Source organism: Pinus tabuliformis, chromosome 2_2 (assembly GCF_031772625.1).
Source record: "Pinus tabuliformis cultivar Carrire ecotype Pingquan chromosome 2_2, CPIR1, whole genome shotgun sequence".
NCBI lineage: Eukaryota > Viridiplantae > Streptophyta > Pinopsida > Pinales > Pinaceae > Pinus > Pinus tabuliformis.
Window position 1 is genome coordinate 1,225,293,337 of NC_142300.1, and position 17,184 is coordinate 1,225,310,520.

A 17,184-nucleotide genomic window follows, 5' to 3' on the forward strand; every position below is an offset into this window, starting at 1 on the left:
CAAGAAATCGGGTACGTTAGAAACAAATCTCAAGACAAGCAAGGGGGAAGTCCCCCCCAACAACAAAAAAGTGAACTCAACAACCCCTCAAGCATCGACAGTTATAAGGTTTCGAATAACGCGCAAAATAAATCTTCATTTAATAGCAAAGCAGATCTCCTAGACCAAACTTCTTCTCCAACTATCTCCAAAAGGACGAACATAATAGATCGTGAAGCGAAGACACCAATGTCCCAAGAACCAGAAGAGATGAAGGAGATGCAAGATAAAGAAAGCTGGAAGACCGTAGAGAAGAAAAAGAAAGATACATCACCAATCTCGCCAGGAAAGACGAGGAGCCAAACAATTAGAAATTAAGAAATTATAGGTCCGATAGACCAATTTGGTCTCAGTGGATGTTAACCATCATCATCATCATCATCACCATATACTAAGAAACAATATCTCAAAATCCATACGTGACTCTGCCCATACTAAAATGCATACATATGCGGGTCCCATAACACTATACCCATGTGTACCTTTTAAAATATGAAAAAATAAAATAAAATGTTATTATTTGTGTGGGGTTTATGGGTTTTACAAGAGCTTATGGCCTAACTAAAATAACAAATTTGAGGTGGCATATATACACCCCTTGGGTAGGCCCAATTCATACAAGAAGAGGGATATTGACATTATACTTGATTTCTCCCAGATTAATTTTTCTTTTCCTGTGCCTCCTGCACTTCGAGTCTCTAGGAAACTATGGTTTCCTTTGCATATATGCTTAGCATCCTTATCTAGCATCTATTTACAATTATTAGAGAGGTTGTATTTGTGGCTTGAGCTGGATGGATCCAAAGGAAGGCTTCATCTGTGCCTTTGGCTTGGATCAGGTTATATCTTTCCTATACTTACTATTGTTAATAAATAAAGAAGTTCATGTCTTGTTCCTGATATATGTTGTCATGTTATGAATGATAGTTTATATGTTTATATATGATGATCTAACATATCACTGTGTATGCACATTGAATTATCTATTATGTATATGCTTCTATGATTGCTTTGTAGGCCTACACATCTTGGAGGAATCAGAGGGTTTGGACCCTATAGGAACATCTTCAAAAGTAGGACCCTAGGTATGTGTCCAAATCTAATTTTGATCATTTTTATGTTTGTCATTCTTGTTTGAGTGTTCTTTGTTGATTACCTTACCCTGCACTGTTGAGGCTTTCAACCCTTGCCTTAGGGAACTTTTCCGCCAATAGCTAGAGGGCCATGTCTATGTCGAAGAAGGTGATGGTAAGGTTGATAATCATCTCCTACAATGGTTACATTAGAAGCTAAACAAAATCTATGTTCCTAAAGGTTAAATCTTGTAGCTTAGTATAAAGGATCAAACCTCTAAAGTTGTAGGGAATTTTGGTGTTGGGAAGATATTTTCCAAAATACAAAGGCATGTGTGTTATCCTAGAATGAAAGAATATGTAGATTGATTATTAGAGGATGAATAAATTGTTGTATTATCAAGTCCACTGATACAAATTAGGGCTTATACTGTCCCATATGTATACGTAGTATACCCTAGAATAACATTTCCATGGATTTCATGGGCGATTTGTTAAGAATTGTGAAGGGACATGATTATTTATTTTTGGTAGTTGATAGGTTTAGTAATATGTGCATTCTTATGTTTTGTAAAAATACTATCATGACACAAAATGAAAGAAAAATATTATGTGAAAAGTTTTGGGTGGTTTTTGGGATACTGAGCATCATCATATATAAAGATTCTAGATTTTGTAGTGCATTTTAGACTATAATTTGGGAGAAAATAAACACCAAACTGAAGAGATCAATAACTTTCTATCCATAGAAAAACAGATAGACATAAGTAGTGAACATGATATTGGTTCAAATTTTAAGGTGTTTAATTAGAAGCATCCAAGAACATATCATGAAAAATTGGCTTATATTCAATAGTATTATAACAGAGTATTCCATACGTCTACTAGTATGTCATCTTTTGAAACTTGTTTTTGGGTATTTTCCATCTTCATCCTCAAATGGTGAATTGTATAAGGACAATAATGGGAAGTGAGGGAAGAAACCATCGGAGAAGCACTTAAGGATAATACTTTTGTTGATAAGATACTTTTTCAAGTATAAATAATATTGAAGAAGTCATAAGAAAGTACAAGGTTTATCATGGGCAAGACGATAATGAGGAAATGTTCAAGGTAGGAGATAGACTTTGGCTAATATTTTTAAATAAATAAACAAACCAATGTATCAATAATAAATTAAATGCTTTGTGATATGGTTCTTTCAAAGTGTTGGAAAAGGTGGGTGATAAGGTCTATAGATTAAGTCTATTGGCATGCATGCACATTTACTTAGTAGTGAACATGGAGAATCAGAAACCATATGATCATTCCATGTTATATTATAAAACTAATAAACAAATATTACCTACCATAGAGGAATTAGCACGAAAATTTTAGTTAAAGTTGGTAGAAGATATAACTTATAGAAGACGTCTAGAGTAGCTGGACAGAGACATTTTGAACACTTATAGGTTAGGATGAGAGGACCACTTCCAAGCATGTCCAATTAGTACTATAGGGAGAAGGTTGAGGAAAAAATTCCCCACTTTTGTTAGTAATTCTTTTTGGGGCCAAAAGCATACCAAAATGGGGAGATATGAAATTCAATGGATATTAATATAATTTTTCATCAATTTTCACACTTTCTAGGTGGAAAAATTATGGCTATTAACTTGTAGGGCCTAATTTAGGAGAAATTTCGACTTTCGAGATTTGGGGCCCAAGATATTTTAGAGCTCATATGAGGCCTTAAATGACCATCATTGTGTTGAAATTTTTTTGGTAATAGCTATAGCCTCTTAACATTGTTCTACACTTTAAGATCATTCCCATGGTGTAAAAATGACCTCAATTAAATTTCATATGCAAAATTTATGCCTCCTATAAGTTAATCTACCATGTTGATCACCATGGTACTAAGTATATGCCACATTAGGGTTAATAGGGATGTTAAGGATTCCATTATTATTGTATTAAGTATTACTCCATAGGAGAGTAGAGCATTTAAGATGGGATACTGAAGAATAATAGAGGAAAAAGAAGTTCCTATAGTGAACATATTAGCCATAGTGTCCATGACATCTCCATAATGAGTGCTCCTTCCTTGGTCTTAATTTTTCATAATAGAGAATAAAAGAAAAGCATATGCTACACCTTTTGGCATACTCCTATGGTAAATATTGTGTTCATTATATTTATGGTGTATTATTGCTTATCTCTTTCATTTTAGTTTCCAATTCATTTCAATCATTTTTAGTGTTAAAGTTAATACTATTAATTCAACAATTCCCAGCATTACATAGTAAAAGATTTTAGAATATTATAAAAAAAATTGTGACAAATTGTTGTTGTGAAATATCTATGCTACTTAATAGGTCATATTCATCTTAACATGATTATGCCTCTTTACCTATCATATTTATATTAACATGTCCATATATCCTCCATGTAACTATTATATCCAACAATCTAGGGTGATGATCCAAGTGGATATTGGTGGTTGTCACACTCTCCTCCCACACTTACCAAAGCTAACTGGTCTGCCAGGGTAAATATGTGACAAAGAGCTATTATGATGTGATTCAACTCCCCAAGTACAATTAAGGAAGTCAAATTAACAAACGAAAACCAAACTGACCTTCCTCAGGAGCTACAAGACTCCTAGAGGCTAACTAACCACTCCAAGTGCCAAACCCTTGAGTTAAATTTCTTTTTAACTGAACTAGACCCTAATTCACTCCCATGACAAGCCCACCATGCAATTGAAACCCTACAGTTGCTCCCACAACAAGGCCTACATGCGACTGTAGACTTTTTCATCCAATTCTGTGCTAGCGACCACAACATTTAAGCCATTTTTTCAAGGCTATGATCTAGACCTTTGTCGAGAGATTTGTAGCATCCCTAGGTTAAAATTTCATGTAATAAAGGTTAATAAAGGAAAAATAAGACCAAGTTCATGGAAAATGTATTCCAAGTTGAATGTTTTGAAAATGATCCTAGTGGGCATCACTTGTTATTTATTATGGCTAAGGGAAATTGGCAAAGGCAATGACAAAGGATTTGAAAAGGAAAAAAGGCATTATTGGAATTTATTAATGAAAATAAAGGAAAATAGGAGAAAAGGGAGGTGAAAGGTCACAAGTTGCATGTGAGGAATAAATTGAAGGAAAATAATGGAAATTGAAGAAAATAGATGCCTCAATAATAAAATAGCTTTTGAGGATTAGTTCACAACCTTTTCTCAGTTTTGTTTTGGAATTAGTCTCAGAGAGGAGAAGAGCACCAAGAGGAGAAGGAAAGAAATAAAGAAAAGGAAGGACAATTAAATAAAGGGAAGCAAAGGAAGTACAAGGAAAACAAGGGAAGTAAAGGAATGAGAAGGAAAGCAAAGGAAAGTAAGGATCAAGCAAGGAAAGGTTGGATCAAGCAGCTTCAACGGGAATACTTGTAGGTAACAGGTCGCATGTGTGATTTCCTAGCTAGTTTTGGTATGCATGGTATATGCGTGTGTGTATTTGGTTCATTTGTTATCATTGGTATCAGTTCTGTTGGGTTTCGACAATGGTTTTATCCCTGCCTTGCCATTTACAAATAACCATGGTGTGATGGGATTATTTCTTGGTTGAGATTTCGATTTCCAGAAATTTTTGGATCCGAGTGAGGTGCTATTAGGAAAATCCCAAGGGTTTGGGGTGGAGTTAGTTTTCTCTAGGAAACCCTAACGAGGTGGGTGGAGATAAGAAAATTCCTCAAGGGATGGTGAAGTAATTCTAAGGCATCTAACACAGTTTGGTTTTGTGATCTCGAGACCAATTTAGGTGAGCTCACAATATCGTGAGGATGGAGGTGGTTTAAACTCTAGATTTACTTGGTGGTTAATGGATTGGGTTATCCCATGAGATCCCACATTCATGCTTCGAATATGGAACATGGGTGATTGGCTGAAAGAATGGTTCAACTCAATCTATGGTTGGGTGGTACGTGGAAGTCCCTAACTTGGTTGGCTTTTGCATATGAATGATAAAAGATCTTACCCCTTGTAATTCATGAGTAGTTATACTTGTCATTATGTGGCTTTAATAGTTGTTCTATCATTGTTATTTATTTGGTTATATGATGGTTATAAGAATGGCTTTATGGCATATTCAAGTTATGGATCTTATCATGTTTTACTTGTAAATGACTGGTTAATGAATACATGACCTAATAGAGGTTATTTCAGCTATTATGAGAGGGCATTAGACCTTCTTGATGTTTCTCAGATAAGTTTTAGATATCTATGTTCAGATATGCATTCATGATTAGTAGATTTCATGTTCATCATGTGTTTGGCGAAATGTTTGTCATGGTTAGGCTTGGCTAGGTCAATTCCTTGATCAAGTTTTGTGTTAGAGGATTTGTCTTGGTGTCATTTATTGTCTTGGAAAGTATCATCAAGTTTTGGGCAGTGGTATGGAGACTAGCCCTGAAAAAGTGGCTCAAATCTTGTAGTAGTAGGCACAAAACTAGCTGAAAAAAAATTGCAGTCTCTCCCTTGCAAGCTTATGGGAGCGACTAGAGGCCTACAGTAACATGGATGTAGGCTTGTGCATATGACTGAGAGTTTTTTTCGTGAAAGAGTAATTTTACTCTGGGTTTGGGCACTTGGAGGGTTGGTTTGGCTCGTGTGGGTCGTGCAGACCTTGAGGAAGGTCAGTAAGGTTTTGGTTTGTCGCTTCCACTTCCTTAAGGTGATCTAGGAGTTTGATTCATGTCATAGTAGCGCTTGGCTCATGTTTACCTTAAAGTTGGTGAAAGTGGGTAGATATGGGAGGTGGCTTTATAGAGTGCTATTAGAGCACGGTTCAACTCTTGGACTGGATGGGTGGAATGTGTTTGTTTTGCATGCATCTAGCTTGTGTATGTGCTTTTTTTGTATGCATGGTAATGGTCATTGTTACAGTTGTGTTTTCATGTAGAAGTTGATGATGTTGATGTTGGGATGTGTTTTTCATGAATGCATGTCATTTGTATATGCATTTGTTATGCACGTCATTGTCTATATGTTGTTATGCATGCATTTCTATGGTTATGGTTATGTATGCATAGTAGACTAGATATGCATCATGAGGTCATTGTATGTAGTTAAATCACCATGATGATATTGATAAGATATGATATTGATATGTTGGCTAAGATAGAGTAGGGGATGTAGACTATTAGAGCAAGGTTGTAGCACTGGACCTCGGGGTAAGAGCATATCGCCATACAAGTTTGTATGTTTGGCATGCAAGCATGTTGGTTAATAGTTGTTATAAGCATTATGGTTATGTACATGTCTATCATTCTATTGTTTCTATTGTTACATGCATGATAGATGTTAGCTGATCAGTGTGGTCATATGCATATGCATCAGAGAGTCATGAAAGGTAGCAACTTCTTGTTATATGAATTGCAGTCACATGCATGGAAGTCATGTTATTGTTATTGTGGTCATATGCATTAGGATTATTGTCATGATGGTGCATGTGACAATTAGTTATTTATATTATCATGTATCGTGCTTATTTGGATTGACTTGTGCATTCCCTGAGAGACATTGAGGTGTGTGTTGGATTATGTTGTCTATTTGGTTTAGCTAACATGGTATGGTTATAGGTTGTTTGAATATTTATTAAATGCATGATATGGGTATGTGTCTATAATATTGCATGAAGGAATGATCTTGCTTTAAGATGGTTTTACTAACATAATATGTGTTGAGATAGTTGATATGTGTTTGAGTGTAAGTGGCTGCTAGTTGTAGTATTATGATTGATGATTGTGAGTTGACAGTTAATTATGACATGGTCGTTAGTCTTGGTATGGCATGATTTCAAGTTCATAGATATGATTTCTTGGTTTTTGGAACAAGTGAATGACATGTGTGAATAGTTGTAGGGAAACATGCTTGGTATTATTGTGACAAGATAACAATTGATTTGTTTATATAACTAATAGTTGGGTGTTGTGATAGTACATAGGAAGACTCGATCACAGCAAGGTAAAATTTAAAAGAAAGAAATTGGGTGAGAATTCATGTGGCTATGTTTGGAAACCACAATTCCAATCGAATGTGTGCTTTGCATGAATATAGGAATTTTTCTTAACCTTGATTTCGTCTAACATTATGTGGATATGTGTTATATTCATGTACATGTACTTGACAGGTCTTTTAGCTAGTTTCTAGTTATAGATGGATCTGTCAAAGGAATTGGAATCCCTTGAGAGATGGCATGGATGTGTTCAATTACAAGGTTGCGTGCTTGGCATAACAAGGTAAGGTAATTGGTATATTATATTTCTTTATGCACTGACAGTTATGTGTTTATGGTAGTATGGTGTAGGAGATTGCATGGAAAAGGGACTGCTATGGAATCTTGAAGAAGGCTCGGGTTCAGCTTTCCTTTGGAAGAATTGGGAACTATGGGGTTGAGTCATGGTGTATGTTTCTATTTTTGTGCTTTTGGTTTTCTTGGTTTTTTTGTGCTTGATTTTTGGTTTTGATTGCGTCTGGTGCATGGCCATGCCATATTGTTTGTGGTGTCGTATTTTCATTGGTTTTCTTTTTTTCTTTCCTTTTTGAGGGCCTTGGGAACTAGTTGGGGAAAGAGGAAATTTGATGGAGGTCGGGAAGAGCTTAATGAAACCCAATAGGTAATTAAGACCCAGATGAAGCACATTGCATGAGTAAGGGGAAGTGGAAGGTAAGAATATGACAACTAGTTGGATTGGTTAGGTCAATTGGGATAAATGGACGGTGGCAGGAAAGTCATGAGAAAGGTAAAATAAAGGTAAAGTAAATGGATTTGAGGCATGAGATGCCTTGACCATGTTGGGAATTATTGTTCTCAATATTTTGCATGTTGTGTATGGATACAAGAATTTCTCTTAACATTGACCTTGTGATATATGGCAATTGTGTTGTGATGATGATTATGTTGATGTCTATATATGTATAGATATATGTATGTATGTTGTTGTCTAACAAGCTCGTCGGAGATCATGCTTTCTTTATGATATATATGTGTGTGTGTGTGTGTGCGTTGTTGTCTAACAAGGTCGTCAGGTATCATGCTTGTGGAAGAATGATTACTTATACAGGTAAATGGCATGAAGAGGTTCCTGGTTTCATGAGGAATCAAGTGGGAAGAGTATCCCTGAAAGATCTATGAGTTTAGTATCATGTGGATATGATTGATACTACATGTTTATACTATGCCTATGTTTATGTTATAGCAGGTAATGTTGAGGGATACATCAACAGAATGAAAGAAGTTTCATATGCAAGATGTCTGGACAAGCATAGATAGTGGAAAGACACTAGAAGTAAGGTTGTATGGTAGAGACAATGTGGTTTCTGCATGTGCAATACTACTATTGTGTATCTGTTGTACATGATGTACCAATGGGGTTGTGTGCATGTTGCATATATAGTGTTGTGTGCCCGTTGCATTTGTTGTACTGTGTACATATAGTGTTGTGTATGTGTTGTATATGTGGTGCTATGTATGTGTTGTATAGCAGTGATATGTACATATGGTGTTGTGTACGAGTTGTATAGCGATGATATGTGCATATGGTGTTGTGTACATTTTGTATATGTAGTGCTGTGCACCTATGGTGTTGTGTACATGTTTTATATGTGGTGTTGTGTACATATGGTGTCGTGGACATGTTGTATATGTGGTGTTGTGTACATATGGTGTCGTAGGCATGTGGATATGCAATGCTATGTACATATGGTGTTGTGTGCATGTGGTTTTGTGTACATGTTGTACATGTGGCATTGTGTGCATGTGGTGTTGTGTACACATTGTGCAGATGGTGTTGTGTACATTGGGTCTTGTGTACACATTGTGTAGGTGGTGCTATGTACATTGGGTGTTGTGTACACATTATGTAGGTGATGTTGTGTACATGTGGTATTGTGTAAATGTCATACATGTTGTGTTGTGTATATTTGGTATGGTGTTATAGGCATTGTGTAGTCATTGTATCGCAACATGTATATTTGTTGTGTTGTACTTTGTGTACGTATATGTATTGTGTTATACAATAGGTGTAGTTGTATGTGTTTTGTTGTACATCAAGTGTAGGTGTATGTGTTGTGTTGTGCACCAAGTGTAGGTGTATGTATTGTGTTGTACACGGGTGTAGGTGTATGTGTTGTGTTGTACACCGGTCATAGGTGTATGTGTCTTGTTGTGGGGCCAGGTGTTGGTGTATGTGTTTTGTTGTACATTATGTATGTGTATGCATTGTATAGTGCGATGGGACAAACATGTATGGGACTCTCTGGGCCGTTTTTGTTTCTATTGAGGGTTGAGGCGATTTAGTCTCTAGACGCCCTTGTTGATTGATATTGAGGGTTGAGGCGGTTTAGTCTCAAGATACCCTTGTTGCTATTGAGGGTTGAGGTGGTTTAGCCTCGGGATACCCTTGTTGCTGATATTAAGGGAGGAGGTGGTTTAGTCTTTTGATTCCCTTGTTGCTTAAAGAGAAGACATTGGGTGCTTGCTAGGTTTGGAAACCGATTCAGTGCGTGTACGGAAAGGATAAAGAACGAGGACAAAATTAAAGAACCATTTGAAAGATAAGTATCAATATTTTATTTCAATTTTAATTATGCATGTGATCTATGATTATGATTTATGATGGTTGCGGGTTGAGCTAATCAGATGTGATATGTCTATACATGATGATTTGATCAAAGAAATAATTTGAATTGTTGTGAGAGGAAGTAAACATAATTGAAAGTGTACCTTATTGATGGGCCACCAATGAGGTATGATTTGAATTTATTTTGAATCTAGTGACAATTATGTACTTGGTATAGGAAAGCATGGAAATGCTCAGTTTGGGTGGTTGAAAATGCTTAGTGTGGGTGGTTGAAACTAACTGTAATAAGAAGCAGTGGGAAAAGGAATTGGAATAGGAAGAAGTATGCTAGTAAAGCACTTCAGGAGTAGGGCCATTGCGGGACACTATTACCCAATAACGTCCATTGATTGCCATGAGCATGCTATGAGTGGTATGATGGTTTTAAGGTAGGGATATGCCTTGGTTTTTGTATCTTTCCATGCGAGGAAGCCTTTCCAAGGGATTGATATTCTGGGAAAGGGGATGTCAGGGACTTGGAAGGTGAGTGACTACATTGAAGGGGGTGACCAGATTGCTTGCAAGACTATGTAGCAGAGAAGGGAAGGCCATGGAATAGATTTTTTTTGGTCATTAGAATTCCTAGCTAGAATCGAATTCACATTGGGAGTGTACCCTGGAACAATGAGACGATAATTGTTCACCGAGAGAACATGTAACACATGAATCATAGCACTGGACATTGGATGCAGGTTTGAATTTTGGTAGTGGATTCTGGACTTCTTGTGAAGGAGGCGAGTCCTAGAATTACATTTGCAAGTGGAGGTGTGAGCCTCTAGATTACCTTTTTGCGAATGCATGCATATTATCATTCTATTGGTTGGTTAGAGAAAATGTCATATGTATATGTGTATTTTATTGTAAATATTGTATCGAGGTGTATTTATAAAGCTCTATATACAATATGATTAGTTTTTGGTTTAAGAAAATGTGCATAAGTATATGTGGTTTTAATTGTAAATACCGTATTGAGATGTGTTAAAAATATTTAGTACACGATATGATTGTCATGTTTTCAACAAGTTGTTCATTGTAAATATTGCAACGAGCTAAGTTATAAAGATCCCTGGGCAATATTTTTTGGTTTTCATTGGTCTTGTTGATTATAGTTGTCATAGAACACTGAGGACAATGTTCCCCTAAGGGGGAGGAATCTATAAAAGCCTTAGGTTAAATTCTCATGTAATAAAGGTTAATAAAGGCAAAATAAGACCAAGGTCAAGGGACACGTTTTCCAAGTTGAATGTTGGGCAAATAATCCTAGTCAACATCACTTGTTGTTTATCATGGCTAAGGGAATTTGGCAAAGAAAATGATAAAGGCTTTGAAAATGAAAAAAGGCATTATTGGCATTTTATTTATGAAAATAGGAGAAAAGGGAGGTGAAAGGTCATAGGTTTCATGTGAGGAGGAAATTAAAGGAAACTAATGGAAATTGAAGAAAATAGAGGCCTCAATAATAAAAAGGCTCCTGAGGATTAGTTCATAGCCTTTTGTCAGTTTTGTTTTGGAATTAGTATCAAAGAGGAGAAGAGCACCAAGAAGAGAAGGAAAGAAGGAAAGAAAAGGAAGGAAAAGGAAAGCAAGGGAAGCAAATTAAGGACAAGGAAAGCAAGGGAATCAAAGGAAGGAAAAAAAAGCAAAGGAAAATAAGGGTTAAGAAAGGAAAGGTTGGATCAAGCAGCTTCGGTGGGAATACTTTTAGCTAGAAAGTTGCATACATGTTTTTCTAGTTGGTTTTGGCATGCATGGTATATGCATGTGTGTATTTGGTTCAGTTGTTGTCATTGGCATGCATTTTGTCGGGTTGTGACAATGTTTTTATCCTTTCCTTGCCATTTCTAGATAGCCATGGTGTGATGGGATTCATTCTTGGTTGAGCTTTAGATTTCTGAAAGGTTTTGGATTCGAGTGAGATGGTCTCAGGAAAATCCCAAGGGTTGGGCATGGAGATGGTTTTCTTCTGGAAGCCCTAAATAGGTGGGTGGAGACAAAAAAATTCCTCAAGAGATGATGAAGCAATGATGAGGCATCCAAGCTCAGTTTGGCTTTGTGATCTCGAGACAGTTTAGGTGAGATCATGGTATTGTGAGGGTGGAGGTGGTTTAAACTCTGGATTCCCTTGGTGGTTATGGATTGGTTTATCCCATGATATACCACATTTATGCTTAGAATATGGCACAAGGGTGATTGGCTGAAAAAATATTTGGTTTAGCTAAATCTATGATCAAGTGGTACGTGGCAATACCTCACTTGGTTGGGTTTTGCATATGAATGATAAGAGCTATTTCCCCTTGTAATTCATGAGTAATTATACTTTTTATTATGTGGATTTAATGGTTTTTCTATCATTGTTATTAATTTGGTTATAAGCATGATTTTATGGCAGATTCAAATTATCGCTCTTATCATGTTTTACTTGTAAATGACTAGTTAATGAATTCATGACCTAATAAATGTTATTGCAGCTATTGTGAGAGGGAATTAGACCTTATTAATGTTTCTCAGATAAGTTTCAGATCTGTATTTTCTGATATGCATTCATGACCTGTATATTTCATGTTCATCAGGTCTTTGATGGAATTTTTATCATGGTTAGGATTGGTTAGGTCAAGTCCTTCATCAAGTTTTGTGTTAGAGGCCTTGACTTGGTTTTGGGCAGTGGCATGGAGACTAGCCCTCAAAACGTGGCTCAACTAGTTTGGTATCAGGCACATAACTAGCTGAAAAAGACTGTAGTCTCTCCCTTGTAGGCTTATGGGAGCGAATGGAGGCCTACAGTCACATGGATGCAGGCTTTTGCATGTGACTGAGAGTTTTGTTAGTGAAAAAGCAATTTGACTCAGGGTTTGGGAACTTGGAGGGGTGTTTTGGCTCCTATGGGTCTTGTAGCTACTGAGGAAGGTTAGTAAAGTTTATATTTGTCAATTCCACTTTCTTAAGGTGATCTAGGAGGTCACTTCATGCCATAGTAACCCTTCACTCATGTTTACCCTGAGCAATCTAGTGAAAGTTGGTAGATATGGGAGGTGGCATTACAAACATGATGAAACACTCATAAGTGGTAAATAACAATAATTCAATGCCTCTAGTGCAAAAACGAACAAGGACCTGACCTGACTCATCCTAACCCTGACATGAATTTCGTCAAACACATCATGAACATGTAATGTACAAGTCATAAATACACATCTGAACATAGGGGCCTCATACTTATCTAAGATTCGTCAAGAAGGTTGGATGCCCTATCATAATAGTTGCATTATCATCTATTAGGTCATTCATTCATTAACATTTCACATACTAACCAAAAAATGATGAGAGATATAACTCAAGTCTATCACAAACCATTCTTATACTATAGTGTTAGAATCCTATACTATAGTAATCAAAGTCAATTTGGTATTTCTATGTATTTTGGTCAAGTTGTCAAGTTTAGTCATGATCTTATAAAGATCAAGTCTAAAGTGTCATTTGGAGAAATAAGTGGTGTCACATCATGAGTTAGTGGTCATGAATTATAGTGTGTATTGTAAAATCAAATGTATCATCAAGTCCTTATCATCACAAAATGTGCTTTTCACAACTGTGTTGTGCTTCTGTTGCAAGAAAAGATTTTAAAGTTTGAAGGTTTATGTTTGCCCTAGAAGCTTTATCACAGGCTTAAAAACATTGTATGGAAAATTTCACTCTAGCCTAGTTCTTTCAGCGGTTTGGAGGATGGTTGAAGGTAGTACAAACTTGGATTGTTGCGCTTTTGGAGAAATGTAGCGAATGCGCTGCGCTTTCAGACATTCAACATATTTTCACCATATCTCTTAAACCCTATACCTATTTTCCATGAAATTTTTCCAGGATATGGATGGGGGTTAGATGAATAAACCCACTTAATTTTAGGTGAAAAATATTCACGGTTTTCGAGAAAGAAGCCACCATCATCTACAACCATTTTTTGATTTTCTCAAAAACCGTGAGTGGAATTTAGCTAAAAATTTTTGTGGAGAAGAAATATGACGATATTAACTTGTTGAAAAAAAATAAGCTCAATCCCTTTCTCCATTTAGGAGTTATTCAAAAAATATTAGTCATTGTGCTTTGGCATTGCACTTTTGCTGCAGGGGAGTTGTTACGCTTTTGGATAGTTTCACTTCAAAATCTGTTTCTAACATAATGGAGATGAATTTTAAAGAAGTGAAAGAGGTTTATTTAAAACACAAGATATATTACAATAAACTCCTTCATTTTTGTAAAAAGTGCTATATATTGGAATATTCAAATGAATCTTTAGAACCTATTTTTCAGATTTTGTCATTTCCTATTTTAGTCACGATATTTGGGTGCAGGTTCCGAGGATATGGAGAATAATTTTCTAAAAATGAGAGAGTTTCTCTCAATAATAAGCTCATAAACAAAAAACCCTTTGGTTTTGTAACAACTATCATGAATCAAGAGATGTGATCTAATCTTTGACCCCTATTTTCGAAAAATTTGGTCCCTATTCCTAGCAGGCAATTCCAAATTTAATGTAATTGATTCTATCTTTGGGAAAATGGTTGATCTTGATGCTGTAATTCAAAAGATTTGCTATTTATATATATTTCATGAGCTTTAGTGTGAAAAACATTTGTTGGCTAGGGTTTATAAGGAGAGACATTGTGTATTGCATATTTCTGATACATTTTTCAATTGAATGAAAAGACAAAGGTCTGGTTTTATAGCGATTCCTGTGTTAGTTTCTATGGAAATGTGATTATTTGTATTGTAATTTGTCCTTTGTTATCAAGCATGCTTTGAATGTGTGTCTTCTTATTTATATAAACAAATATTTATCTCAAAATTCACTTTAATTGTGCTATGATATAGTTTGCTAAACAATTTATGTTTTCTTCTTAAATGGCATTTAGAATTCATCCCATAGTTTGATGCTCTATATTGCATTTCCATCTTTCTTCTAGTCACCCTCCTACAATGAATTTGACTGAAAAAATCTAAAAAAACTGCCTACCCTTCCCCTATAGAAGATCCCTCTTTCTCTTCATCCTATCACTGGAAAAGAACCAATTTTTATGATTGTATTTCCCATTGCATCTATCTTCTCTCCTACCACAAACCTTTAAAATTTATTCCTTTTTGAGCACCATACCTAGCCTAAAACCTAAATGTTTAATGTTTTAGACAAAGAGAGACATTTGTGAAGCTGTAAGGGCTAGGTTCCGAGTTTCCAAGTGGTTTTTGGTTACCTTTGGGTTCCTCTCCTTAGCCTGGAGAAATTACGAATCGCTAACATAGTGACATCGTTGCCAGGGAGAAAAAGGTTCCATCTTCCTCAGGAAGAAATCCTAAAGATCACATATGATTATTGATGGTGAGCAATGATCAGACACATGAATGTTGTACCATTCCCCTGATGACTCCAATCAAGTTTCAACTTGATCTAAAGAGTCAACTGGTAGTAGGATCCAGAAATTAGGGTTTTACTAGCAACTCCACTAGTCAAATATGAATTCACAATCCGTAAGGTATCCTCCCATGAATCAAGATCACATTTCAAGTTTCTTGAACTGCACGCTTCATGTAGATTGGAAAAATTATCTGCCGTGATTTAAAGATGGAAAATGAGACGAGGTTGCTCTTCATTAGTCAAATTTCACATGCATGTACGCAAGCTGAGGGTTCAATTTCATGAAGACTACTCGATGAAGATGTTTATGGTTACTTTGGAAGAAAATGTGAGATATTGGTATGAAGGTTTGCCACCTAGTAGCTTGTATTCCCTTAAATATTTTCATTTAGTATTTTTTGAGAAATACAAATAATCTCATCCTTCTTTGTCATTGGTTGAGAATTGTTGTGACCATTTTGAGGATTTCATTCAAAATCTAGAAAATTCTTATGGCGATGAAGAGTTCATGGATGAAGAAATCCTGGAAGCTTTGTATGAGAACCCTTTTCATCACCAAGAAGAAATGGTAACTTCTCTCTTACTTGAAAATGAAGTAGATCAACATCCTAATTTAGACAATTATGATTCATCTCCTGAGTTTGAAGAAAATTTGCAACAGTCTTGTCATATGTTAAGTCACCATGAGAAAGAAGATAGTCAATCAAATTTTTCATCGGCCCTTTTATTTCTTGGGTCTTGATTCCAAGAAAAATCAAATTCTTAGTTTTGAAATTGCATGTATAGAAACTCAAAACAGTGAGCTCACTTTAAATGAAGATGAAGGTGTTATTCATGAAAGCAGTGAGCTAAATAATGACAACTATACTCCACAATTACAAGAGGATAATGAAGAGAAAGTTGTTTTAGACCCTTTGGAAAATAAAGAAATAATTCAAGATTTTATGTCTCTTGAATCATGTGAAGGGTTAATTTTGGACATTCTAGTTGTCCATGATGTGATTGTTTATTTTGAAGCCTTTCAAGAACATTCAAAATTTTTTCTTGTAGATGGAAAATATGCTAAGCAAACTTATGTTTTTTCATTTGAAAATGATCATGAGGATTGTAGTGAAATTGAAGATATGAAACGAGAGCATGAAGCTTGTCTTCTTCCTTTTGCCCATCAATAAGAAATGAACATAATGAACATTCCTATTCTTAAAGATTCTTTCACCTGCTTATTGAAATTATCAAGGGAGTTCATGTTGCTCACCAATACATGAATTGGATTTAGGATGGATTTTGAGTTTCCATTCTCCAAATTTTTCTTTTTGCTTGAGGAAAATATGAGCATAAAGTGATCAAATAACCATTTTCTTTTATGATTACACTGGGCATTTTCTATTATCGGATCTAGTAAATGTTTCCAGTAATTTTGAATAGGTAGGTGTGATGAATAAGCTCATTACGCTAAGAATTATTTCCAGTTTCAGTTTGCAGCAGAGTTTTTAGTGTACAGTTTAGGTTTCAGTTTGAAAAATGGATTTGGTTCAATTTGAGGATTGAAACAAGTTGCTAGTTTGGTTTCAGTTGTGGTGGTTTCAGAGCAAAAATAGGTTGCAGGAATGATGATGGTCACACACATGATCTATGGTGTTATTGTCACCTCATAGGGAGGATTACATCCCCATTGGAGCTGCCGTTAGAATCCTATACTATAGTAATCAAAGTCAATTTGGTCTTTCTATGTATTTTGGTCAAGTTATGAAGTTTAGTCATGATCTTATAAAGATCAAGTCTAAAGTGTCATATGAAGAAATAAGTGGCATCCCATAATGAGTTAGTGGTTATTAATTATAGTGTCTATTGTAAAATCAAATGTGTCATCAGGTCCTTATCATCACATAAGGTGCGTTGCACAACTGTGTTGCGCTTTTGCTGCAAGAAGACATTTTGGAGTTTGAATATTTGTGTTTGGCCTAAAAGGTTTCTCAGAGGTTTGCAATGTTGTATGGACCATTTCACACC